Consider the following 25,556-nt stretch of genomic DNA (forward strand, 5'->3'; position numbering starts at 1 on the left):
CCCCGGACCCCGTGCCTCTCCCAGTGTCCACCCTTTAAGGGCGGGTTGGAACCTGTGACTCACACTCGTCTCCACCCTACTTTCGGTCAGGTCTGAGACCCGGAGGGAAGGGACAAAACTATCTGCAACTTGGAGGGGGTGTCCATGGAAAGTTCACGAACTTGGTCCCTTTCTTCCATCAAAAATACTGGTTCTTTGAGCTCTACCAAGAAGAACTCGAATTTTAATACACTTTGTACGAGTTTTTATACTTTCTTAGGGGGAATATTCCTACTCTGAATTTAGGAGTTGATTTACTTTAAACTTCATTCCCACTTCACTTGGTTTGCCCCCTGCTGTTTACTCCGTTTGCGGAAGTCTCTCGGGTGGAGTTCCCGGGACTCTATCCTTGAGTGCGTCTTTTGCGTAGTTATTTAACTGACATTCCATTCAGGCCAATGGAATGTTCCGAAGCCCCGGGCGGGCGGGGCAGAGAACCAATCAGGGCCGTCGGCGGGGTGTGGCTGCGTCCCTGGGCGGGGAATCGCGTAATGGCGGACGCGGGCCGGGCGAGCGCGACTGGGGGCGTAGCGCGCTGAGGGGGTCCGGCTGTGTGGCAGGCTGCGGTACGGCCCGCGGGAGTAGACTCCCGTGCGGAGGCGGGGTGGCCAGCTGGCCCTTGTGTCGCTGAGGGCGCCCGCGCGAGGCCAGGTGAGCAACAAGTCCCTTCGGGCGGGCCCCGCCGTTCCGCCGTAAGGCGCCGGGCCCATCCTCCGCTCCCGAGCCGTGCAGGGTCCCGGGGAAGTGGGTGCAGAGCCTCTTCCTGCGGCCGGGAAGAGGCCGGAAGAACCATCTGCACAGGGTGACTTCTTACTGCACATTCCTCACTTCCAGGGGGCAGGGGCTCGGAATTCCCCTAGGAAACTTGGAGGGGCCCTGGGTCTATAAGGCTGCAAAAATGCCTTATTTGGCCCTGCCACCAACTCTGTGTGACCTTGGACAAGTCACTTCCCTCTCTGAGCCCCTGTTTCTCCATTTTGAGGTTGATAGATAGATACGGATGTTGTCTGAGATACTGAGCAAGTTCTCCAGGCCAAGCCTCAGTTTCCATCTCAAAACTAAGAGATGTTGCGGTACTCTCTGAAGCCCCTGGCCTGCTAGGTTGCTGAGTGGCTGAGAGGACACTAAGGTGTGTGTGTGTGTAGGTGTGTGTAGGTACAGGATGGACTGCAGAGTGAAGAGAAGGAGAATGGGCTAAAGAGGTGCCCCCAGGAAGGCTCTGGATGCCACAGACACCATGATGGAGTGGGGTCAGATTGTATTGGTCCTCCAGAAGTCTTACAGCCTTTGAGATGGGGAAGTTTTGTACAGTTGTCTATAGAGTCAGAGAAGAAGAGGTTCTTGGAGCCTCTTGGAGCTGTGATTCGAGTTTTGGCCCAGAAGTTACGAGGAGGAGGGAGAGAAACATTATGGTGCCCCTACTTTGTGCCAGCTCTTTGGTTAGGCATATGTTCTTATTTAATTTTTACAGCAACCCTTGAGAATTTACACATGGGGAAAGGAAATTTCAGGGAAGTTAGATAACTTGCCAAGTTCACACAGTAAGATGCAGAGCTTACCAACCTTAAGGTGTTTCCTCTGAGAATCACCGGGCAAGGGGAGGTGACTGTCCATTTAAAATATAGTTGTGGGAAAGTTTGCTTTCTCACAAATAGGGAGAGGGGTCTGGCCCAGGCAGTTGATTTGACTTCTGGCTGGATTTGACTTTTGACTGGCTGGGTGGTGATCCCTGAATGGTTAATTAAAGGTTCATCCCTTTTGTTCAGTTGTGAGCGGAAAGGACCATTTTTAAGTTGTAAAAGTCACTTTGAAGTGTGTCAGAACTCAGAGGGCTCACCTTGAATCCTGGTCCGGTGGCCTGTAGAAGAAAGTTCACCAGCTCTTGGTGTACAGACTTAACTCTTGAATAGGGGTTGTGCCAGCCAGTAACTTCCTCTTCTGCCTAAGAAGCCCACATTTTCTTGGGATGAGAGAATTTTCCTGTTTGTTAGTTTAGATTTCTTCAGATTCAAGGGGTGAAAGATTCAACAGCCTGCCTCTGATTGAGCATAACGTTCCTTTGTGTTACCTGACTTCTAGATGAGCAAAGATTGTGGACCTGGATTGGGGAGTAATTCAGTACTGTAAATTGCAGCCCTTCATTTTTCCAAGCCTCATAGAGTTTGGTTATTCAGAATGGTGGGATTGACCATGGGTATTGTTCCCGTATGTCATTGGTGAGGAAGAAAATTGGAAGAGGAAGTTGGCTGAGAAAAAGGGCGTTTCTTAGCACTGGAGCCAATATGTATTTCTTTGTTTGAAATTCTGAAACCAGAAAAGCAGCAACTAAAGGAAGGAAAGAACTGTGAAACGCCTCTTCCCCTTCAAATGTCTTTAAGAGCTGCTTCTGTCAGAGGCTCTGCTTTCACAGAAAAAGTCAATTGTAATTTGTTCAATGTTCAGATATTGTATTCTAGAATGAAATAATTTTAAATCTTAAACTTTCCGAGATATTTTTTATAAAAATCAGAACATTTTAATGAGGAAGTTATTTATTAGTAGATGATTCTTTTTCTCAATATAATTACCAGTTCAGTCTTTGGCTGTATTTTTATTGTGATTTAATCAGTAGATTTCAACCTAAGAGGAATTGATCTAGATATTATATGATGTAAATGTCACCATCACTTGTAAAACAACATAATGATGTGTTTGGTTTTTGACATTTGTTAAAAGTCCTTTTAATGCTTTCTTTTCCAGGATTGTGTGTGTGTGCAATAGCTAAGGCGTTGAATTTATTGCGTATGAAGATCTGCGTTCATTCTCAGTATTAGTTATATTTCTGTTTAAGAAGATTTAGTCACAATTAGTATATCATGTTACCATATTCAAAATTCCTGGAACACCCCCCCCCCCCCCAAATTATTGGTGCCACATGTGTTTTTTAATTCTAGAAAAGATATATGGTACATGTATTGCATATTATGTAACATTCCCAGAGAATTCTGGGGCAGCACCTCATAATCAAACACATTATTATTTCTGTAGTATAATGTCTGAATATTTGCACTAACTGAAACAAATATGTACTATAAATAGCCTCATGACATTTTACATCAGGTTTTGCCACCAAATGAATAATGAAAAACTTGTTTTTCACGGTCTTTTGGATTTTGGAATTAAAGTTAAGGGATTATGGACCTTTATAGGTAAAATGTATATGATGACAAGAAAAATTTACAAGGAAAAATATTGTATAACCAATCTAATTGCAAAATCATGGATCCTGAAAACAGTATTACATAGAAGATACTTTTTTGTTTCTGTCATTTAATTCTGTTGCTGTAATCAGAATATCCCCAATGTGCAAATTTCCTTTACTAACTAAATTTACTTTTTAAAACCCTCATTGGTCCCTGTTTTAGATGTTAGAAGACACTGTCCCCCTTTTTTGAAAAGTAATATGTATGGTCTTGTGCTCATCATTTTTTATAAAGCAGTTAAGAGAATTGTATCTTCCATGTAATTATAGGAAGACTTGGTTGAAGATCTGTAGATTCATGTTTACAGAATTTTAAAGCTGATTTTCCTTTCAGGATGGTCTTTAGTGTGAGGTCATCATTGCAGGATGGGATTTGGGTCAATATTTTGTTTATTTTTAATTTATGAAGCCTCCACAATTTACGTAGCTTGGTAAGAAATTTATTAAAATATATTTAATTTAGAGTCCTTTTAGTTTAAGCATATGAGTAACATGAGAAACTTGAGTTTATCAGCCATATGAACTTACATGTTTTCTTTAAATGGCACAGGGCCTCTAGGACCAGAGTTATGAAAACTCAGGCTACTCTCTGCTTTTCTCAGATACCTCTACTGTAGAGTGAGGTAGACTGGTATTATTGGAGGATGAAGAATTATTTCTTCTTTTTAGAGGAAGCCCCATGACAGCATGGACTTGAGGGATTCTGACCTTCACGACACCTTACAGCCACCTGATTTGAGGGCCTTAAAATTCATCTTCCCACTTGGAGTGACTCCATAGTTCCTGGAGAGTGGTGCCTTCACTGTCTGGGAGGTAGAAGGAATGTGGAACAGTGTATCAGGAGTTACTGGTGGAGTTGATCTGTGATTGGGCTAGGGAATAGGAATAATTCTTATCCAGATTGCCTCAGTTTCTTCTCTTCCACTTCGTAAGCCCTATAATATTGCAAGAGTATTAAAATTAGTGAACTAGAATCCTATTCCAATTTACCCTGGTGTGACTGGGTAAGCTCTTGAGGACTAGAACGTGTCTTATACTTCTTTTGTGTTCTCTAGTGCTCAAAGGCCAGAACATGGTGCTTGTTTTGCATCAGAATTACTTATGGAGCTTTAAAAAAATACGCATATCTGGCCTGGGATCTCTGATGTCAGCAATACACAGTCAGGGTTGAGAACCATTGACATAAGCACATTGTAGGTGTTTGGTAAATATTTGTTGTTTAATTCGCTATTGGTCTTGGACATGGGTTGGGTTGGGTGGGAGAGGACCAGAGTTTTCATAAAGTAAAATAGCTTTCCAGGATAACAACACACATCTAATGGTTGGCACATCTGGACCCATGGTCAGTTTAGTTCATTGCTGGCCACTCTTGTCGACATCACCAGTCTCAGGCAGGATTGGATGCAGTCTGTGTCAAAAGGCACTTGGAAGTTTTGTTTTCTCCTCGAGTGGTGGCCTTCCTAAGATTAATTAGGGTAGCATTTGTTAAATTGGGAATAGGTAGAAATTCAAGGATTCTTGGAGATTGGGTGGGGGAGGTGGGCCATTGCACATCATCCATGCCAAGGAAAGAAATGGAAAGTTGTAATTTAACTGGATCTCCCCACACTTAGCACAGCATATAGAACATAATTGGTGCTCTGTAGCTTTTTGTTTACTGAAGAAATGAATAGCTCTTTGTTTGGGAAGAGCCTGTGAAATAAGATGCTTCCTGTTCATCCTTGAGTACTGGGCCAAGATGTCATCTATTCTGTGACGCTTTCCCTGGGAAAAGTTGAGTGACTCTCCTGTATGTTTTCTCCTTTGTTAATGCATTTATTAGTTTGTCAAAGCTGATATTAGACAAATCTATAAAGCTCCTTTACCTGACTATGAGCTCCTTAAGGGCAGGACTATACTTTCATTTTTGCATGATCAGTGCCCAGTACACAGTAAAGGCTTAAAAGATGCTAATGATGCTTAAATCATGGCCTCTGTATTCTGCTTCATTCTTGTGAGCGACACTTTTTTCCAGTTTATGGTCTTTCCTTTTCAGTTCAGACCAGCAGACATTCATTGAGTGTCTTCTGAGAAAGAGGTTTTCCTTGGGCCTTTGGGTAAGATTTCTAAACCTTGGTACTGTTGACATTTGGGGCTGGATAATTCTGTGTTTTGGGGGGCCGTCCTTTGAATTGTAAGACATCTAGCAGCATCCCAGTCTCTACCCACTAGATGCCAGTAGCACCCCTTCCCCTCGGTTGTGACAAACAAAAATGTCTCCAGACAATATCAGATGTCTCCTGGGGGGCAAAATTACCCCCTGTTAAAAATCACTGTATCAAGGGTAGGAATGGTGGGGTAGTAGAGAGAAGTGAGTATAGATGCCCTCAGTGAGTTCTCTCCTTTTCTTCCTTCTTCCTGGCTGTACAGTCTCCAGTGTTTGACTTTTGGATAGGAAAGGAAAATAAGGGAAATTAGGAGGTGACGACTTCAAAATAGCCCCATTATTTTTATTCTGTTCAAATTTTATTTTACCTCGATTTAATATATTAGAGAAGTATAGGTAGCTGAATTATTTATGCAGATCTATGTAAATTCAATTTCTATCACTAATTAAGATTAGATAAAAACTGCTGGAATATTACTACCTTGCATAAAGACTTACTCAGAAAACTCATAGCCAAACAATTAACACCTAAAGAGAAGCCACTATTGCTTTTATAGTGAACTTACCAGAATGTGTCAGTATTCTTCCTTGCTATTTTGAGCATCATAAATTAAGATATATCATATCTTTTGATTTTCCTGCATGTGCATAGGTATTTTATAACTCTAAAAAACAGTTTAACTAATGGCATTCTTTATAAACTCAGTATTTTTGAGATAGGTAGGTTGATCAAGGCAGTGGTCCTTAGGTTCCTTTGGCATTAATAAATGACAAGTCAGTAGTAACATTTGGGGACTTTTGCTGTCCTTTGATCAACCCTCTGCAGCATAACATTATAGTCATTCATGTCTTAGTCACCATTAAAGTGAAGTTGAATGAATGTTTTTTTTTTTCCATGTTCCATTTGAAGTTGTGAATGGTACTCCAGAGAATTCAGATGTATAGTTATGAATAGTATCTCAGAATTGTTACCATTTATGCAAATGAAACACACTTCTTAACTTAGAAACCAAACAGAATTGAATTAGAAAAGAGAAGAATAGAAACAAGAATTGTTGAACACTTGCAGAGGAAATGAGGCTCAAATGTAGCGGTATCTCAGAAAAATGTTTTTTGTCATGATTTCTACAGACTAATAAAGTAATAAACAGTTTAAGATTGATGTGAGAGTCTCTAAAACTTTGCCACTGCTGTTTCTTTTCAAATTCCATTTTTCTTTTCTGGTAAAATATGGAAAAGTCTGAGACATACTCTCTTAGAGTTTCTTGTTTTGTTTTTGTTTTAGAATATAGTAGCCTTTTGGGGAAGGAACAGTGGTTAAAATATCCAGCTTAGTTCCAGGTTGAGTGAATATATGTGTATGCATATACATGCGTTCTTATACATACACACACGCATATATGATATATTGATTCATGGTGAAATTTAATGGTATAATTGACATAGTAAAGTAACAAGAGTAATTCTCGTCTCTAGTGTTTGAGATTGAAATTTTCCCCCTATATTCCTCCCCATTCGTTTTCGATTGTTCTAGCAAGTACTGTTTAAGCTTTCTCTCAAATTAGGGTCGTGAGAATTTAACTGTGTAGAAGGAGGTGTCGAAATTCTTGGGTCATGCCCATTAATGTTCCTTTCCATTCACAATTTGGAACTGTAAGTAAATTTCCCTCTGTAGAATGTTGATAGTCTTTTATTTTTTTTCAATTCATTTTTCTTGAGATATATTCACATGCCATGCAGTCATACAAAGTATACATTCAGTTGTTCTCAGTGCTATTATATGGTTGTGTTCATCACCAAAATTAATTTTTGAACATTTTCTTTTCTACACACACAAAAATAATAAGAATAAAAATTAAAGTGAAAAAGAACAGTTAAAGTAAAAAAGAACACTGGGTGGTTTTTTGTTTTTTTTTTGCCCCTGTTTTTCTACTCATCCATTTGTACACTGGACAAAGGGGAGTGTGGTCCATATGGCTTTCCCAGTCACATTGTCACCCCTCAAAAGCTACATTTTTTTTTTTTTTTTTTTTAAAGCTACATTTTTATACAGTCGTCTTCAAGATTCATGGGTTCTGGATTGTGGTTTGATAGTTTCAGGTATTTACTGCTAGCTATTCCAACTCATTAGAACCTAAAAAGGGTTGTCTATAATGTGCATAAGAGTGCCCACCAGAGTGACCTCTCGGCTCCTTTTGGAATCTCTCTGCCACTGAAGCTTATTTCATTTCCTTTCACATCCCCCTATTGGTCAAGAAGGTGTTCTCCATCCCACGATGCCAGGTTTAGATTCCTCCCCAGGAGTCATATTCCACGTTGGCAGGAAGATTCACTCCCCTGGCTGTCAGATCCCATGTAGGGGTGAGGGCAGTGATTTCACCTGCCAAGTTTGCTTAGCTAGAGAGAGAGGGCCACAATATTGATAGTCTTTAAAATAGGATTCCTGATACCAAGGCATCCATGGAATTGTGAGAAGTATAAGACCAATCCCGCCTTCCTCTTTACTTTTTTTAAGCAGTTTTATTGAGATACATTCACACACCATACCATCCATCCAAAGTTAACAGTCAGTGGTTCACAGTATCATCAATCACATTGTTGTGCATTCATCACCATAATCAATTTTAGTATGTTTTCATTACTCCAAAAACACAAAAAGCCCAAAACATCCCATAACTCTTATCCCCCCTCTGACTGACCCTTAGCTCAGGTGTGGTACATTTGTTATACTGTTGAAGAAAGAATATTAAACTGTTACTGTTAACTATAATCTGTAGTTTGCAATAGGTGTATTTTTCCCATATACCAATATGTTAACTCCTTGTAATAGTGATGTACATTTGTTCTAGTTAATGAAAAACAGTTTTATGTTTGTACGATTAATCACAGTCATCGTCTACCACAGGGTTCATTGTGTTACATAGTTCCATGTTTTATCCTCTAGCTTTTCTTCTAGTGACATACATGACTCTAAACCTCCCCTTTCAACCACAATCGCACACATAATTCAGTGCTTTTAATTGCACTTACCATAATATGTTACCATCACCTCTGTCCATTTCTACACATTTAAATTCAACCTAGTTTAAAATTCTGCATATGTTAAGTGTCTGCTCCCCATTCTCTACCTGCATTCTATCTCCTGGTAACCTATATTCTAGATTTTAACTCTGTGAGTTTACTTATTATGATTAGTTCATTTTAGAGAGATACAATATTTGTCCTTTTGTGTCTAACTTATTTCGCTCATCATAATGTCCTCAAGGTTCATCCATGTCACATGCTTCAGGACTTCGTTCCTTCTTACTGATGAGTAATATTTCATCATATGTGTATGCTGCATTTTGTTTATCCATTCATCAGTTGATGGACACTTGGGTTGTTTCCATCTTTTGGCAATTGTGAATAATGTCGCTGTGAACATTGGTGTGCAAAGGTCTGTTCGCGTCTGTGCTTTCAGCTCTTCTGAGTATATACCTAGTTGTGTGATTGCAGGTCATATGGCAGTTCTAAATTTAGCTTCCTGATCGAACTCCCTCCCCACCCAAACTGTCTTCCATAGTAGCTGTACCATTTTACATTCCCACCAATGGTAACTAAGTGTTCCTCTTTCTCCACATCCTCTCCAACACTTGCAGTTTTCTGTTTGTTTAAAAGTGGCCATTCTAGTAGGTGTGAAATGATATCTCATTATGGTTTTGATTTGCATTTCCCTGATAGCTAGTGATATTAACCATCTTTTCATGTGCTTTTTAGCCATTTGTATTTCCTCTTTGGAAAAATGTCTATTCAAGTTTTTTGCCCATTTTTAATAATTGGGTTGTTTGTCTTTCTATTGTTGAGTTGCTGGATTTCTTTATATATCATGGATAGTAAACCCTTATGGGATATGTTGTTTCCAAATATTTTCTCCCATTGAGTAGGCTGCCTTTTCAGTACTCTTGACAAAGTCCTTTGATGCACAAAAGGATTCACTTTTGAGGAGGTCCCGTTTATCCATTTTTTCTTTCATTGTTTGTGCTTTGGGTGTCAAGTCTAAGAAACCTCCACCTACCACAAGATCTTCAAGATGCTTCCCTGCATTTTCTTCTAGGAGTTTTATGGTCCTGTCTCTTATAGTTAGGTCTTTGATCCATTTTGAGTTAATTTTTGTATAAGGTATGAGATAGGGGTCCTCTTTCATTCTTTTGGATATGGATTTCCCCCCACTATTGTTGAAGAGACTATTCTGTCCCAGTTGAGTGGACTTGGCTGCCTTGTTGAAAATCAGTTGACCATAAATGCACAGGTCTATTTCTGAGCTCTCAGTTAGGTTCCATTGATCAATATGTCTGTGCCTATGCCAGTAACATGCTGTTTTGACCACTGTTGCTTTGTAGTATGCTTTAAAGTCAGGCAGTGTGAGTCCTTCAACTTTGTTCTTTTTCAAGATGTTTTTGGCTGTTCAGGGCCCCTAGCCCTTCCAAATAAATTTGATGATTGGCTTTTCCATTTCTTCAAAGTAGGCCATTGGCATTTTGATTGGGATTGTGTTGAATCTGTAAATCAGTTTGGGTAGAATTGACATCTTAACTATATTTAGTCTTCTAATCCATGAACATGAAATGTCCTTTCATTTATTTAGGTCTTCTTTGATTTCTTTTAGCAGTGTTTTGGAGTTTTCTGTATATAGGTCCTTTACATCCATGGTTAAATTAATTCCTAGATATTTGATTCTTTTGGTTGTTCCCTTTTTACTTTTTAAAGCTCCTTCAGCATTCATTGGGCAATTATTTGCAAAGTATAGTGCTCTCATTTTGATATTTATCATTACATTCAGTCCTCAGCACTTGACATAAATTACATTTTTGTTAGTAGATACATTTTATGGACAAACAGGTTCAGAGAGGTTAAGTAACTTCCTCAAAGTCATTCAACTTATAAATGGCAGATTTGAGATTTGAAGCCTGTCTCTCTCCTTTTTTTTTAATCATATTTTTTATTGTAGAATATAACATGTATACATAGAGGTGATAACTTTACAAGTGCAGTTTAACAAGTAGTTAGAGAGCAAATTTCAAACAATATTATAGGTTACAGTTCCACAGTTTCAGTTAATTCCTTATTATAAAACATAAAATATATACAAAAGTTAATATCTTTCAAAGTATGATTTAACAAGTAGATATATAGGAAATTTCCAAAGTTGTTAGGAGTTATAGTACCATAGTTTAAGTTATTTCCTTATTGTGAAATATGACATATATACAAAAAGGTATAGCTTTCAAATTACAATTTGACAAATAGCTATAGAACAAATTTCAAAGGATGCTGTGTTACAGTTCCATTTCAGTTCTTTCCTTCTTGCTATTCTAATAGCCTAGCAACTAAGAAAAAGAAAGTTATATAAAGATTCAGTATTCATAATCCTTTGTTAAATTCCATCTCGTCTGTTGCTATCCCTTCCTCTAGTTTAATCACTTTTCCAGTCTTCAGGGATGTCTAGGCAGTGACCACTCTAACCTGTTATGTTGAAAAGTGGTATCAACTTTATAAGCAAAGGGGTCACATCTAGTTGATGTTCTTGACGAGGCTGTTGCCTCTGGGTTTTGGGACTTAGCTGGCATAGGAGCACTCTGAAGGATTTAAGTCTGAAGAATAAACTTAGTGAGTGAAACTGTAATAGAGTCTCAGGGATCTGGGTATTCTTTAAGGTTTTCGAGATTACTGTTGACTTGGGCTTATCATATTGTGGTCATTTGGCATATCTAGGTGAAGCTTGCATAGGAATAACCTCCAGAACAGCCTCTTGACTCTATTTGAATTCTCTTAGCTGCTAAAACCTTACTTTGTTGCCTTTCTTTCCCCCATTTTGGTCAAAAGGCATTCTCAATCCCTCGATGCCAGGGTCAGGCTCATTCCCAGAATCCTTTTCCCACGTCTCCAGGAAGGCTCATTCTTCTTGGGTGTCCTGTCCCGCATTGGGGGGAGAGTGATGAATTTACTTGCAGAGTTAGGCTGAGAGAGAGAAAGTCTACATTTGAGCAACAAAACAAGTTCTCTGGAGGTGACTCCTAGGCATAATTATAGGTGGACTTACCCTCCCCTTTACAACCGTAAGTTTCCCCTGAGCAAGCCTTAATATCAAGGGCTTGACCTATAAAGTCGGGGTTTCCTAAGTTCACATAGCATGTGTTACGTCTGTCATAATCCATCCATATCTCACATTATCATCACTTAGTTGTACAATCCTCATCACTCCCCATTTTAAACAGTTCTTATGATCCAGAACATCTTGTAGCTCTTGTCAGCTCTTATTTGTCCCTAGTATTTGTGTAATACTAGTATGGTATTCCTGATAATTATAGTCCCTAGTATGCAATATGTAGATTTTTCCCATGTACCCTTCTCTTGTCAACTCTCTGTGCTAGTGTCATACCTTAGAAGTACATTATGTAAGCACCTGTCTATATTTATGGTGCCGATCTGTGGGAAACATGCCTTTAAACAACCCCTTTCAATCCTATTTGCCTTCAGTACAGCTCTGATACTTATAATCCCACTAACAAACAATCATCACCCCTATCCATTACCATCATTAATTCACCATCATTAATATATCTGAACATATTAGATTATCATTCCCCCTCCCTAGCTATTGTCTATCACTAGGTCCCCAGTGTTCTATATATTAAGACGTTGATTTTACATTGTGCAGATAGTTCACCGAAGTGGTAACATACAGTATCTCTCCTTTTGTGTCTGACTTACTTCACTTGGAATTATATCTTCAAGGTTCATCCAGAAACCTTGTTTCTTCTTATTGCTGCATAGTATCCCATCATTATGTATATATCACGTTTTGTTTATCCACTCGTCTGTTGAAGGACACTTGGATTGTTTTCATCTCTTGGCAGTTGTGAACAATGCTGCTATGAATATTGGCATACAAATGTCTGTTCATGTCGCTGCTTTCACATCTTCTGGGTATATATATCAAGAAGTGGAGTTGCCAGATCATAGGGTAATTCAATATTTAGTTTTCTGAGAAGCCACCAAACTGTCTTCCAGAGTAGCTGTACCATTTATACAGTCCCACTAGCAATGAATAAGAGTTCCAATTTCTCCACATCCTCTCCAGCATTTGTAGTTTCTTGTTTGTTTGATGGCAACCATTCTTATTGGTGTGAGATGATATATCATTGTGGTCTTCATTTGTACCTCCCTAATAGCTAGTGAAGATGAACATTTTTTCATGTGTTGTTTAGCCATTTGTATTTCCTCTTCAGAAAAATGTCTTTTCATATCTTTTGCCCATTTTATAGTTGGGCTGTTTGTGCTATTTTCATTGAGTTTGTAGGATTTCTTTGTATGTGCAAGATCTCAATCTCTTATAAGATACATGGTTTCCAAATATTTTCTCCCATTGGGTTGGCTGCCTCTTTTCCTTTTTGACAAATTCCTTTGAGGTACAGAAGTTTTTGATTTTGAGGCGTTCCCATTTATCTATTTTTTTCTTTTGTTGCTTATGCTTTGGGTGTAAGGTCTAAGAAGTGACCTCCTAATACTGGGTCTTGAAGATGTTTCCCTATGTTATCTTCTAGGAGTTTTATGGTAGTGTCTCTTATATTGAGTTCTTTGATCCACTTTGAGTTAATTTTTTATAGGATGTGAGGTAGGGGTCCTCTGTTCATTTTTTTTGTTATGGCTATCCAGTTCTCCCAGCCCCATTTGTTGAAGAGACTGTTCTGTCCCAGTTCAGTGGATTTGGGGGCCATATAAAAAATTAGTCGACCGTATATCTTGGGGTCTATTTCTGAACTCTCAATTTGATTCCATTGATCAATATGTGTAGCTTTATGCCAATACCATACTGTTTTCTTAAATTCAGTTTTATTGAGGTATATTCACATATTATACAATCATCTGTGGTATACAGTCAGCTGTTCACAGTACCATCATATAGTTATGCATTCAAATGCCATGCTGTTTTGACCACTGTAGCTTTATAATAGGCTTCAAAGTCAGGAAGTGTAAGTCCTCTCATTTCGTTCTTTTTTTTTTTTAGTATGTTTTTGGCAATTTGAGGCTCCTTTCCCTTCCAAATAAATTTGATAACTAGCTTCTCCAAGTCTGCAAAGTAGGTTGTTGGAATTTTGATTGGGATTGCATTGAATCTGTAGATCAGTTTGGGTAGAATTGACATCTTAACAATGTTTAGTCTTCCTATCCATGAGCCCACCACTCTGCTGAATTTGTTTATTAGCTCAAGTAGCTTTGTGGTTGAATTCTCAGGATTTTTCAAATGTAAGATCATATCATCTGCAAGTAATGACCGTTTTACTTCTTCCTTTCCAATTTGGATACCTTTTATATCTTTGTCTTGGTGAATTGCTCTGGCTAGAACTTCTAGCACAATGTTGAATAATAGAGGTGACAGTGGGCATCCTTGTCTTGTTCCCAATCTTAGGGGTAAAGCTTTCAGCTTCTCACCTTTGAGTACAATGCTGGCTGTGGGTTTTTCATATATGTTCTTTATCATATTGAGGAAAGTTCCTTCAATTCCTACCTTTTGAAGTGTTTTTATGAAAAAGGGATGTTGAATTTTGTCGGATGCTTTTTCAGCATCTATCAAGATGATCATTTGATTTTTCCCTTTTGATTTGTTAATGTGTTGAATTACATTAATTGATTTTCTTATGTTGAACCACCCTTGCATGCCAGTAATGAACCCCACTTGGTCTTGGTGTTTTAATGTGCCGTTGGATTCGATTTGCAAGTATTTTCTTTAGGATTTTTGCATCTATATTCATTAGGGAGATTGGCTTATAGTTTTCCTTTTTGTCATGTCTTTATCTGGTTTTGGTATCAGAGTGATATTAGCTTCATAAAATGAGTTAGGTAGTGTTCCTTTTCTTCAATTTTTTGCAAGAGTTTAAGCTGTAATGTTGTCAGTTCTTTTTGATAAGTTTGGTAAAATTCCCCTGTGAAGCCATCTGGCCCTGGACTTTTATTTGTAGGTAGATTTTTGATGACTGAGATTGGATCTCTTTGCCTGTGATTGGTTTGTTGAGGTCTTCTATTTCTTCTTGGGTCAGTCTAGACTGTTCATCTGTTTCCAGGAAATTGTCCATTTCCTCTAAATTGTCTGGCTTTTTGGCATACAGTTGTTCATAATATCCTCTTATGATTTTTTTTTATTTCTTCAGGATCTGTAGTAGTCATCCCCTCCTCATTTCTGATTCTGTTTATTTGGGTCTTTTCTTTTTGACTTTGTCAGCCTAGCTAAGGGTCTGTCAATCTTCTTGATCTTCTCAAAGATCCAACTTTTGGTTTTATTTATTTTCTCTATTGTTTTTTTTTTTTTTTTGTTCTTCATCTCATTTATTTCTGCTTTAATCTTTGTTATTTCTTTTCGTCTGCTTGCTTTAGCATTAGTTTGCTGATCATTCTCTAGCCTCTTCAGTTGTTTAGTTAGGTCTTCAGTTTTAGCTCTTGCTAGCTTTTTGGTATATGCATTTAGAACTACGAATTTCCCTCTCAGCATTGCCTTCGCTTTATCCCATTGGTTCTCATTTTCATTCATCTCTAGACATTACCAATTTCTCTTGCAATTTTTTTCTTTGTTTAGGAGTGTGTTGTTTAACCTCCATATATTTGTGAAAGATCTGGTTCTTTGGTGGTTGTTGATTTCTAGTTGCATTCCATTGTGGTCAGAGAATGTGCTTTGAATAATTTCAGTCTTTTAAATTTATTAAGACTTGTTTTGTGCCCCAGCATATGATCTATCCTGGAAAACATTCCATGGGCACTAGAGAATAATGTATATCCTGGTACTTTGGGATGTAACGCTCTATATATGTCTGTTATGTCTAATTTCATTTATCATATTGTTTAGGTTCTCAATTTCCTCATTAGTCCTCTGTCTAGTTGTTCTATCAGTAAAAGAAAGAACATGAGTGTTTGTTGCTTCCTTCAGTTTAGCCAGTGTTTGTCTCATGTATTTTGGAGCTCTTTGATTGGGTGTATAAACATTTATAATTGTTATTTCTTCTTGGTAAATTATCCCTTTTATTAATAGTGTCTTTCTTTGTCTCTTATGACATTTTTGCATTTAAAGTCTATTTTGTCCAATGTTAGTATAGCTATCCCAGCTTTCTTTTGATTGCCGTTTGTCTTTTTTTATGAAGATTTTTTAAAAGTAAAATTTACATACAGTGAAATACATGTATAATTAGCTGAGTTTTGACAAATGTAAACTCCTGTGTAACCAACACCCTAATAAAAAAGAGCTAGTACATTTCTATAACCCTCCAAAGTTTCCTCGTGCCCCCTTCCAGTCAGTCCCCACCCTCTCATAGGCAACCACTCACTGTTCTGATTTCTGACCCCACACATTAATTTTTCCTGTATTTGAATCATACAGTATACAGTCTTTAGTGTCTGGCTTCTCCAGTTCAACATTATGTTTTTGAGATTCATCCATGTTAATATGTGTATCAGTATGAACCCAAGGCTTTTGATGCATATCTAGAGTTCTTCCCAACAAGTCAGGTCTTAATTTCTTACATCACATCCATTTTGGTATTTGCATGTAGTTTACTTCCTTTTCTAAAATCCTAGGTTTTTTTAATTTTAAAAATCTTTAAAAAAAAAAAAAAACAAAACAATTTTTCTTGTAGTAGTCAGTATGTTCAAATGCTGATTGTGGTGATAAATGTACAACTTTATGATGATACCATGAACAACTGATTGTACACTGTGGATAAATGTATGGTATGTGAATATAACTCTATAAAATTGTAGGAAAATATATATATAGGAGTAAAAGTGTTGGAGAAAACATGGTGAGAGGGATGATGCCTCACTAATATGGACTAACTACAATGTGTAAACTCTGAATTGAATCTTAGAACATAGCCTAACGTGGACACAATAATTGTAATAGTCCCTAGATTGTAAGCTCTTACAGCAGTTAACTCTATCCCTGAATTGTAAGACCTGTCTCTAAACTTTAAGATGCTGATCCCCTAGCGTATGTTGTCACAGACACTGGGACTGGCGGTTTGATGTGCTGAGCCCTCAAGCATGGTACTTGCCCTTATGAAGCTCATTACCACAAAGGAAAGTCTAAAGTTGTATGTAATGGTGCCTGAGAGTCTCCCCCTGAGTGCCTCTTTGTTGCTCAGATGTGGCCCTCTCTCTCTCTAACTGAGCCATCTCGACAGGTGGACTCGCTGCCCTCCCCCCTACGTGGGACCCGACTCCCAGGATTGTGGATCTCCCTGGCAACGCAGAGTATGACTCCCGGGGATGAGTGTGGACCCGGCATCGTGGGACTGAGAGTATCTTCTTGACCAAAAGGGGAATGCAAAATGAGACGAAATAGTTTCAGTGGCTGAGAGATTCCAAATGGAGTCGAGAGGTCACTCTGGTGGACATTCTTATGCACTATATAGATAACACCTCTTAGGCTTTAATGTATTGGAATAGCTAGAAGTAAATACCTGAAACTACCAAACTCCAACCCAGCAGTCTGGACTCCTGAAAACAATTATATAATAATGTAGATTACAAGGGGTGACAGTGTGATTGTGAAGACCTTGTGGATCACACCCATACATCTAGTGTATGGATGAGTGGAGGAATGGGGATAAAAACTAAAGGACAAGTGGGGTGGGATGGGGGGATGATTTGGGTGTTCTTTCTTCACTTTTATTTTTTATTCTTGTTCTGGTTCTTTCTGATGTAAGGAAAATGTTCAGAGATAGACTGTGGTGATGAACGCATAACTATGTTATCATACTGTGGACAGTGGATTGTATATCATAGATGATTGTATGGTGTGTGAATGTATTTCAATAAAACTGAATTTAATAAAAAAAAAAAAATCTTTTTGAAATTGCCAAAGTACTACATGCTCATTGCAACAAATGACACAATCAGAAGTCGGTAAACAGTGAAAGTTTCTTTGGATTTTTGCCTCTGTTTTTCCCAATTATGAAAATAATGAATACTCCTTGTAATAAGACTGCCCAAATCAGAAAACATGAAGCAGAGAAGAAGAATCACCCGTAGTTGCATCACTTAATATTTTGATATATTTTCTTCTTTCTCTGCCTTTTACCATAGTTGAGATCATAGCTTAGAGATTTTTGGGCTTCCCTTTTTATGTTAGATTTGTCACACCCTCATTAATCAGTTCTTATTACAGTGTGTTCATGTTCATGCTTGTGGCTACCCTAAATCTGACTGTCTAGTTGGCAGTGACCGTGGCTGGATTGGCTTCATCCAGCAACATTTTTGAACACTTAGTATGTCCTCCTTCATCTCCCACCTCATTCTTGCATACCCAACACACAGTTTCTCTATCAAACAGCAGAGTAGGAAACAGCCTGGCACAGTGGTTAAGAGTGTGGATTCTGGAATCAGTCTCTTTGGGTTGAAATCTAGGCTCCTCGGCTTACTTGCTCTGTAGCCTTGGGCAAATAACATAACCTGTCTTAGCTTCAGTTTTCTCATCTGTAAAATGGGGACCTATTTCATTTTACTGTAAAATTTAGAGCCTATCTCAGGGGAGTATTGGAAGGATTAAATGACCTCATTAATTAGTCAAATATTCAATCAATGGTGACAAGTTGTTATAAATTAAGAATTGGCATATTGGGTTGGACATATCCCAATACTTCTTAAAACCTTCCAAAGGCCTCTTTGTGGGGGTGAAGTCATGAAACGGTCAACTTTAAAATTTAGGACTATTTCCCCAAATTCATAATTTCTCTCAAGAGTTTTTTATGGAAATATCACCTATGAATTTATCTGGACTATCTTGAATTATTTTTCTTACATTCTGTACTCTCCCTGAATTAATAAGTTTTATTACTTTATATGCTGGATTAGTTTAAGTACTTTTTATTGGTCCTAATAAAAGAAGTAGCTGCTGTGTAGTGACACTGTGCCAGACAGTGTGCATATCTCTGTTCTCATAGCAGTCCTTCAAATTTGTTTTCATTTACAGATGAGAAAAGTGAGGCTCAAAGAAATTAAGTCACTTACTCAGGGTCACACAGCTAAACCTACTGGGACTAGATTTCAAAGCTTATCTTTCTGCTTTCTAACTCTAAAGCCCTGGTTTCAAAAAAAAAGAGAAGTTTTTATGCTTTATTTTTTCTTTATATTGTAACTATTTTGTAACTTCTAAGATTTGATAGGGAAGTCTTACCATTTCACACCCTCTTTGTTTCATATTGAAGTGTCCTTTATATATCTATGTCTATACTTTTTTAGTTTGTCCTCATACAAAAGCCCCTCTGTCCTTTGGTGTTTTTGGATACCTTTGTGAGCCTTTTCTCTTTATTTACATTTTTTGTGTGTGCTATGATGACTATACTGCACACTCTGTTCTAGTTACAGATAGGCTTTGGGTACAAGAGTAGGATAATGTGTTCTTTGTTTCCGAAGCTTTCATAACAGCCAGCTTTTTTTTTTTTTAACTTAAAAAAGATATTTTATTGCTTTTTTTGTAGTTGTATTGAGGATACAGTCTAGGGACTCTGAAACCCCTTTTCTGGGTTTTAACATGTGGCTTAGAACTCATCATCTGATAATTGTAGTTTGGATTATTTTTCCATTACTGTATTACCTTAGTTTTGTCTACATGGAAGTTGTTTTCCACATTTCTGGACACATACAATCTTGCACCATTGTACTTCTGTCTATTGTTGTAGATTCATCTGCAAACTATGAGATAGTTTTCTTTGTAGATAATTTCTAAAAATGTTCGTTGTGATTGGTTTCAGCATCAATCCCTGGGGGACTCCTTTGTTTATCTATCTTTATCTAGAGAAAGGACTGTTTATCAGAACTCTGTTATTTCTCTTTCTAACTGAACTCTCTTTCTAGTAAAAAATAGTCTTCTTAAATCATATTTATTTGCTCTCTTCAGTAGCCTTTGGAAAAGTTGTGTTTTTAATTCTGTCCATTTATCTTTCATTCTTCATACCATATATCCTCTCACTTCAGGTGTGTGCATATGTTACCTGAAACCTTGCAAACAGTAGGCTCTCTGTAAGTCTTTATTATATTAAATGTTCAACAGTAGGGTAATGTGCAGTATTGGGTCATTAGTTTTAACATTTAACAAATTTATTGAGTGCCTGCTATGTTCCAAGTGCTTGGGGATACAACTCACTGAGAGAGGTAAGATACCTGCTCTCCTCCTCTTTAGAGAGGTTTGGATAGACAATAACAAACAATTACATAAAATGTTGAAAGGTTGTGATATGTTAGGAAGAGAATAAAATAGGGTGCTAAAATAGAGGAATTTATATAAGGATGGTCAGGCACGGCTTCTCTGAGAAGATAACAAATAGAAGAATGCAAATTAACCTGTCAAATGAGATAAGCAAAGAGGGTTCCAGGTAGAAGGAGCAGTAAGAAGAAAGGCCCCAAAACAGGAGAATCCTTGGTGTATTCTAAGAACTGATGGAAGCCCAGTGTGAACAAGGAGAAAGAGAAAGGTAGAAGCCAGATACTTCAGAGCTTTGTAGAACAGATGAGGAGTTTTATTTTTAAGTGAAATGGGAAGCCCTGAAAAGTTTTTTAAAAAACTTTTTAATAGGAAATTTCAAGCATACATATATATAAAAAAAAATTGTATAATGAACCCTTATATATATCTATCAATTATCAACTCATGGCAATTCTGGTTTCTTTTAAGTACCCCCTTGCCTCCTATTATTATTACTTTTTTCAACAATTAACAGCATAACTTTAAAAAAAAATTATCTGCCCTATAGAACTGCAGAAGTTTAAATACTTGAATTAATAGTGCTTTTATTTTATATTTAAAATGGCTTTATCGAGGTATTACTGGCACACAATAAACTGCTTATATTTAATATGTAAAATTTGGTAAGTTTTGGCATACATACATGCTAGTGAAACCACCACCACAAACAAGATAATGAAGATATCCATCACCCCCAAACATTTCTTCCTGCACCTATGTCCCCCAGTCCACAAGCAACCACTGATCTCCTTTTTATCACTGTAGTTTCATTTGTATCTTCTAGAATTTTATTTTAATGGAATCATACAGTATATACTCTTTTTGGGGGTGGGGTGGTGGGGTATGGCCTAGTTTCTTCATTCAGGATAATTATTTTGAGTTTCATCCATGTTGCAGGAATCAATAGGTCATTCCTGTTTGGGGTGTTTGGGGTTTTTTTTTTTAGCCTTTTATTTTGAAATAATTTCAAACTTACATGACAGTTGCCAAAATAATACAAACCCCATATAAAGAACTCCAACATAACCTTCCCCCACCCTGATACCCAGATTTACCAATTTTAATATTTTGTCACTTTTGCCTTATCACTCTGTGTCTGTCTATCTATCCATCCATCCATCCATCCATCCATTTTCTGAACATTTGAGATCAGGTTGCACGTCATACTTCTTGAACACATAATACTTCCATGTTCATTTCTTTTGAACAAGGATATTCATTTGTGTAATCACCTTAAGTGCCTGCTCCACTTTGCTAATGCTGCTGTTAGCAAAATACCAGGAATGGATTGGCTTTTATAAAGGGGATTTATTTGGTTACAAAGTTACAGTCTTAAGGCCATAAAGTATCCAAGGTAAGGCATCAACAGTAGGGTACTTTCACTGGAGAAAGGCCATTGGCATCTGGAAAACCTCTGTTAGCTGGGAAGGCACGTGGCTGGCGTCTGCTTGCTCCCAGGTTGCATTTCAAAATGGCGTTCTCCGAAGTGTCAGTTTCAGCCTTCAATAGCTGTCTTCAAAATGTCTCTTTAAGCTGCAGCAAGCTCTTTCTGTCTGAGCTCTTACATAGGGCTCTAGTAAACTAATCAAGGCCCATGCTGAATGGGTGGGGCCACGCCTCCATGGAAATTATCTAATCAGAGTTATCACCTACAGTTGGGTGGGTCACATCTCCATGGAAACAGCCTAATCCCAGGGTTCCAACTTAATCAACACTAATACATCTGCCCACACAAGGTTGCATCAAAAAACATGGAGTTTTGGGGAACATAATACATCCAAATTGGCACAGTGCCATTGTTGAGTTCAAGAAATTTAACACTGATATAAAGCTTACTTTCTATATTCCAACTTTTTCTTATGTCCCAGTAATGTCCATTTGGGTCTTTTCTCCTCCATTCTTAGATCCCATCCAGAATCATGTATTGCATTTAATTGTCAATATATGTTTCTTTTTCTTTTTTTAATTGTGGAAACGTACTCAACACAAGCCTTCTCATCCCTACCCCTCCCAAGCATACCGTTCAGTGGAATTAATCACATTCACAATGTTGCAGTACCCTCACCACCATCCATTACTAGAATTTTCCTTTCACCCCAAACAGAAATGCTGCAATCATTTTGGATTAATTCCCAATTGCTCCTTTCTTCCACCCTGGTAACCCCTTCTCTACTTTCTGTCTCTGTGAATTTGCATATCTCTGATGTTTTCTTTGTGGTTACCATGGGACTTAAATTTAACATCTTAACTATAACAATCTTATTTGCTTTGATAATAATGTAACTTCAATAGGAAACACACACTGTTTCCTAAAGCCCTCTGTCCCCCCACCTTTATGTAATTCCTGTCACAAATTACATGTTTATACATTATGAGTCCAGAATCACTGGTTTCTCATTACATTTTGTGCATTTGCCTTTTAAATCCTGTAGTAAAAAAGTGGAGTTACAAACCAAAAATACAATAGTATTGGTATTTATTTTGTTGGCAATTTTTTGTTTTCAGCACTCTAAATTAGTCTTCCTACTGCCTTCCTGTCTCCATGGTTTCCAATGAGAAATCAGCATGTAATCTTATTGGGCTCCCTTGAATGTGACACGTTGCTTCTCTCTTGAGACTTTCAGAATTCTCTTTATCTTTGGCATTCGATGGTTTGATTATAGCATGGCGTGGTATGGGTCTATTTGGGTTTATCCTATTTGGAGTTTGTTGAGCATCTAGGATGTGTATATTCATGTCCTTTGTTAAATTTGGAAAGTTTTCAGCCACTGTTTCCTGGAATATTCTCGTAGTCCCTTTCTCTTTCTTTTCCTTCTGGGAATTCCACAATGCGTATATTGATATGCTTGATGGTGTCCTACAGGTTCCTCAGACTATGTTCACTTTTCTTCATTCTTTCTGTTCCTCAGACTGAATGATTTCAGTGGTCTTATCTTCAAGTTCACTGATTCTTCCTTCTGCCAGCTCCAATCTGCAGTTGAATCCCTTTAGGGAATTTATGATATCCGATATGGTGGTCTTCAGCTGTTTGGTTCGTTTTCGTAATTTCCGTCTCTCTTGATATTCTCTTTGTGTTCATCTCTCTTGATTGATTTTCTTTACTTCTGTGTCCATGTTTTCCTTTAGCTCTTTGAGCAGATGTGGGATCATTTTTTAAAAATCTTTAGTTAATGTTCCAGGTCAGGTCCTCCTCATTGATGGCTTCTAATGCTTTAATGTTCTCCTTTGCCTGGAGAATTGCTTCCTGTTGCTTTGTATGTTTTGTTACCTTTTATTGAAACAAGGACATTTTGATATTTTAATGCTATCACTGAAATTTATCTGCCTTGTTTGTTAAGTTTGTATCCAGCTAGTGTTAAAACAGAGCTTTCCTTGAATGCCAGGAGCAAACCAAAGGGAAAAAAAAGGAAGGAATAAAATGAAAACACCTTTTCTAGCCTTTGCAGAATTGCCCTGTGCAATGCTCTCCTCTGGGGTTTATCCATACAGTCAGTTTAGAGACTAGGCCAAGTCATAGGGACCTCCCTAGTCTTTTCTGTACATGTGTCTTGTCTGGGGCATGTGCATGTGGCCCTAGGAATTCCCCCATTTACGCATTTACAGATGTCCCCTCTTCCCTAGGAAATAGTTTCCTCATGGTCCTAGGAACTACACTGTATGTCCCACAGCCAACAATCCCTTGTCCCAGGCATGACTTGACCACTTTCCCACAGTGTTTTGTGGGAGAGCTCTCTGAGCTGCCTTCTATACGATGAGCAAATTCTGGGACAGTGCTCCCTTCAGGACAACAGACAGATTGGGCCAGACATACATGTTCCCAGCATGTGCACGAGGGCTACTCTTCTCCCTCTTGAACTGTGACCAGGGATCTGCACTGGGAGCACAGACTGGCTCAGTCCCCAAACCGTGAGGGATAGGGAAGAGGCCAGCCGGGGTTTTGGGAAATAATCAGGTCCCCATCTCTTCCTGCCTTCCAGCATTTCCATTATGGTTAAGCCTCTATTTACCTAGCATTAAAAAAAAAAAAAAAAAAAAAAAAAAAAAGACTATGAAAACTTTTGTAAAAAAAAAAAAATGGCAAAAGGAAAGAGAAAGAATCTAACTACTCAGATGGAATTCTTCCTAGGCAACTAATCTACTTTTTGTCTTTGTATATTTGCCTATTCCAGACATTTCATATAAGTGTGGCCTTTTGTGTCTCATTTATTGCATTCAATCTGATGTCTTCAGAGTTCATCGTGGTATCACATACTTCAGGACTTCATTCTTTTCTTGCTGCTGAATAATATTCCATTGTCTGTACATACCACATTTTGTTTATCCATTCATCTGTTGAAAGCACTTGTTGCTTCCACCTTTCGGCTGTTGTGAATAATGTTGCTATAAGCATTGGTGTACTGATATCTTTCAGTTATTTGGGTATATACCTAAAAGTGGAATTGCCAGGTCATATGGTAATTCTATATTTAACTTTCTGAGAAACTGCCAAGCTGTTTTCCACAGTGACCACCCCATTTTACATTCCAAGCAGCAGTATACGAGGATCCCTATTTCTCTACATCCTTGCTAACATTTATTATTTTCTATTTTTTAAAAATATGGTAGTAATTCCTAGTGGATATGATATGGTATCTCGTTGTGGTTTTGATTTGCCATTTCCCTAATGGCTAATGGTGTTGAGTATCTTTTCATGTGTTTATTGACCATTTGAATATATTCTTTGAAGAAATGTCTATGCAAGTCCAATTTTTCTTTTTGCCTATTTTTAAATTGAATTATTTGTCTTTTTATTGTTGGATTTTAACAGTTCTTTATATATTCTGGTTACAAGTCCCTTATCAGACATGTGATTTGCAAATATTTTCTCCCATCCTGTGGATTTCTTTTCACTTTTTTGATAGTGTCCTTTAAAGCATAAACATTTTAAATTTTGATGAAGTCCAATTTATCCGTTTTTCCTATGGTCACTTTGTACTTTAAGTGTCCTATTTAAGACAGTATTCCCTAATCTAAGATCACAAATATTTAAATTTTTGTTTTCTTTTCTGAGAGTTTTATTGTTTTAGTTCTTATGTTTAAGTCTTTGATTAATTTTGAGTTAATTTTTGGGTATGGTGTGAGGAAGAGGTCCAACTTCAGTCTTTTGCACGTGGATATGCAGTTGTCCTAGCACCATTTATTCCAAGACTGTTCTTTCCTCCATTGAATATTCTTGTCAACAATCAATAAACCATAAATGAATGGGTTTATTTATAGACTCTTAATTGTATTCTATTGTTTTATGCCAGTAACACAGACTCGATTGCTTTATCTTTGTAGTAAGTTTTGAAATTGGGAAATATGAGTTCTCCAATTTTGTTCTACTTTTTTCAGGATTGTTTTGGCTATTCTGGGTCCCTTGTTATTCCATATGAATTTTAAGGTCAGCTTGTCAGTTTTTGCAAAAAAAAGCCAGTTGGGATTTTGATAGGGATTTCACTGAATCTGTAGATCACTTTAGGGAATGTTGCCATCTTAACAATATCAAGTTTTCCAATCTCTTAACATGGGATGTCTTTCCATTTATTTATGTCTTCTTTAATTTCTTTAAATGATATTTTGTACTTTTCAGTGAACAGTACTGTACTACTATTGTTATATTTATTCCAAGTATTTTGTTCTTTTTGATGCTATTATAAATGGAATTGTTTTCTTAATTTTATTTTTGGATTGTTCATTGCTAGTGTATAAAAATGCAATTGATTTTTGTATAGTGGTCTTTTATCCTGACACTTTGCTGAGCTCATTTATTAGCTGTAATGTTTGTTGTGGATTCCTTAGATGATAATGTCATCTGTGAAGAGAGAGTAGTACTTCTTCCA

The 25,556-nt window shown here is 37.6% G+C and overlaps 1 protein-coding gene across 1 annotated transcript in view; it reads left to right on the forward strand.

Annotated features, from left to right (window-relative positions):
* Positions 1-521: 521 nt before the first annotated feature.
* The window catches only part of WASF2 (WASP family member 2), a 91,191-nt gene continuing 66,156 nt past the window's right edge, over positions 522-25,556 (forward strand). Inside the window, exon 1 of the mRNA XM_037828025.1 lies at positions 522-690. The gene's annotated coding sequence lies outside the window, so the exon portion shown is untranslated. The remainder of the gene's footprint in view (positions 691-25,556) is intronic.

This window comes from Choloepus didactylus, chromosome 2, assembly GCF_015220235.1.
Source record: "Choloepus didactylus isolate mChoDid1 chromosome 2, mChoDid1.pri, whole genome shotgun sequence".
NCBI lineage: Eukaryota > Metazoa > Chordata > Mammalia > Pilosa > Megalonychidae > Choloepus > Choloepus didactylus.